Source organism: Gopherus evgoodei, unplaced genomic scaffold (genome assembly GCF_007399415.2).
Source record: "Gopherus evgoodei ecotype Sinaloan lineage unplaced genomic scaffold, rGopEvg1_v1.p scaffold_36_arrow_ctg1, whole genome shotgun sequence".
NCBI classification, from domain to species: domain Eukaryota; kingdom Metazoa; phylum Chordata; order Testudines; family Testudinidae; genus Gopherus; species Gopherus evgoodei.
The window spans coordinates 3,302,906-3,306,298 of NW_022060038.1; the positions used below are offsets into that span (position 1 = coordinate 3,302,906).

At 44.1% G+C, this 3,393-nt stretch overlaps 1 pseudogene; it reads right to left on the bottom strand.

Moving 5' to 3' along the window:
* Positions 1-664: 664 nt before the first annotated feature.
* LOC115641942 lies at positions 665-1,600 on the bottom strand (annotated as a pseudogene).
* Between the last annotated feature and the right edge of the window lie 1,793 nt (positions 1,601-3,393).

A 3,393-nucleotide genomic window follows, 5' to 3' on the forward strand; every position in this document is an offset into this window, starting at 1 on the left:
TCCAGGACTTATGTGTGTCAGGCCCTCACTCACACACGCAGATCTGCTCTGCCTCTGTGAGTAGGGGGTTCAGCATGTGTGTGGTTTGCAGAGCCATCAACGGGGCCGGGGGATGAGGGTAAGGTGCCTAAATAGCTTCTCTTGGGTCTCCTCCATTAATCATGTGTCTGATGTGACTCAATCACAAACACTTGGCTGAGGAGGTAAAGAAGGATGGGTGACCATTTCCTTTCAATAGCCCCTGTCCACAGCTGGTGCAGTGCTCATGGATCACACCACACCCAAAGGGGGAAGTGCCAGGACTGTGACTACAGAATAGCTCTGCAGCTTTTTTCATGGTCCATGGATATTTAACCAAAGACAATGGGACATTGACAGGTCATGTGTAATGGGAAACAACACTCACCTCCCTTCTCTTTATTGACTGTATCGACAGGAATCTGAGATCAGAGCAGCCATCGATTCAGATGTTTATGGGCCAACATGCAAGCAGTCCCCTGGCTCTCCACTGACACAGTCACTTTGTAAATTCTGCTGCTGCCTTGGTCTCTTTCTCCCAGTGCACTGCACTCCCTCACCAGGCCATGTCCCATTGCTACAGGCCTTAGACCCTGAACATTTTTTTTCTTTCACTAGCACTAGAGCCAGTTGATTAATTGACCCTTCACTTTTTGAATGCCCTGATTATCTTTGCACGAAGGTGTTTGCTTTTCAAACTGTATACAATTGGGTTCATTGTGGGCGGGACCAGCAAGCAGACATAGCCCATGAGAATCTGAACCAAGGGAGAAGAGCTATTCCAGAATCTCTGTACTACAGACAGTCCAATCCCTGCTATGTAGAGGAGGCGGACAGCACAGAGGTGGGAGACACAGTTGCTCAGTGCCCTGACACACTCCGCATGGGAGGCAATGCTCAGCACTGTTTTCAGAATCATCACATAAGATAGGAGGATGAGCAGCGAGTCCAATAACACTGTGGAGATTGTGACAAACAAGCCATAGATGCTGTTGACTCTGATATCCGAACAAGCCATCTTCATGACCTCTTGGTGCAGGCAGTAGGAATGGGAGAGGACATTGGCTTGACAGTACTGGAAATGTTTCAGAAGAAAGGGCAGTGGGAATACTACGGCAACCCCTCTTAGCACAAACACGAGTCCCATCTTGGCTATTCTCTGCAGGGTTAAGATGGAAGCATATCTCAGTGGGTTAGAGATCGCGATGAAACGGTCAAAGGCCATCAACAAGTGTACTAAGGATTCAATGAATGTAAGTGAGTGGATGAAGAACAGCTGGGCAAAACAAATATTGAGGCTGATCTCCCTAGAGTTAAACAAGAATATACCCAGTGTTGTTGGGATGGTGACTATCGATAAGCCAAGGTCCGTGATGGCCAACATGGAAAGGAAAATGTACATGGGCTCATGAAGGCTTGGATCTGTTTTTATAATGACCAGAATGACTGAATTTCCTACTATCTAAATAACATACATTAAGCCGAAGGGGATAGGGAACCAGAGATGGACGTCTTCCTGCCCATGTATCCCAGTGAGAAGGAACACTGCAGAGCTGAATTGAGTGTCATTGACAGCTGTCATAATGTCCTGAGAAGTCCGAGTAGTTTTGAACCTTTCCTCCTGAAAGGAAAAATAAGAGGAGACTAGATGCCACTGCCTCTCTGCAGTACACTGGATAAATTCTCAGGGTCAGATTCCAACTTTAATAACAGTGAGTTCAACTGCGTCACTCCAGATTTACGTGTGTAAATTCGATCAGAACCAGGCTCTATTAACATTTCCTTACGAAATACTCCTGGTGATACCCTCTGACCCTCAAGAATCCCTCCAAGAGAAGGTGAAATGCTTTGCCAGACCAACGTTGACTGAATCTAGAGAGTTCAATCATCCTACAGGCTTCTCTTCATTCTCACAGGACCAGCATCCTCTCCCCATGCAAGGGTCTGTAAATATCTTGCAAGTTACAAACTAACACAGACTGTTACTTCAGCTGGATGAGGGAGGCTTCACAAATGGGCAAATAGTGCAAACACTAGGTTTGCACTAATATCCATCTGAGTGTCCTACTTACTTCAACCATGCTCATGTAAGAGGTGACGTGTATAAGTTACATGCAACCACTCTTACCCTCCCCTTTCCTGCACCTCAGCTCTACTCTTTGCTGAAACACAGACCAGCAGTTCTGTAGTCTCATGACATTTTGGAAAATCTTGCACAGGTATTACAGAGGGATTAGTGCTAGATGAGTGCTAGATTAGAGATTCCTACCATGGAGGTCCTGGAATTCATTGTCTGAAATGTTTTCTGTTCCTCCCGCAGAACCAGGTGTACAGGCAGAACTGCAGGGTCTCAATGTGAGGATGAGACAATAGTATAGGAAGGAGGGATTTATATTTATTAACATCAGGGGAAACTGTTGGGAAAGGGGGAGCCTATACAGGAAGGATGGGCTCCTCTTAAACCAAAAATGGAACCAAATTCCGGGCACTTAAAATTAAAAAGGCTGTGGAGCAGTTTTTTAACTGAGGGCTGAGGACATGATTATAGGTGTGCAGGCCACGTGGTTCAGACAGAGACATCTGTCAGGGGAGGATCTCTTAAAGGAGATTCCCTATGTCATAGTGAGGCGAAGATGGACGATAATAACATATGGGTAGGATCTGATGAGAAACAGTCAATTACGTCATGTAATGGCAGACAGCTAAAAAGTGACCATTTTAAGTTCTTATATACAAGAGCTAGAATTCTAAATAATAAAATGGGTGAAGCAAATTCCTCATATCAAATGAGGATATTGATGTAATAGGCATCACTGAAGCTAGGTGGAATGAGTATAATTAATGGGACACAGTAATTCCAGGATATAAAAAATATCAGAAGGACAGATCAGGTCTTGCTGCTGGGGGAATGGCGCTATATGTGAAGGAAAGGGTTGAATCAAATGAAGTAATAATCTTAAATGAACCAAACTGGACTATAGAATCTCTGTGGATAGTAATTCCATGCTCGAATAATAAGAATATAGCAGTAGGAAATATACTAACCACTGCTTGTCCAGGATATAGTGATTGTGAAATGCTCAGAGAGATGAGAGAGGCAATAAAAATTTAAAAAACCCTTAAAAATAATGGGAGATTTCAACTATCCCCACATACATGTAGCCTCAGGATGGGATGCAGTGAGCAATTTCTTGACACCTTAAAGGACTGCTTCTTGGAGGAGGTAGTCCTGGAACCTACATAAACAGAGGCAGTTCTCAATTTAGTCCTAAGTGGAGCACAGGATCTGGTCCAAGATATAAATATAGCTGGACCACTTGGTAATAGTGACCATACTATAATTAGATTTAACATCCCAATGGCAGGGAAAACACC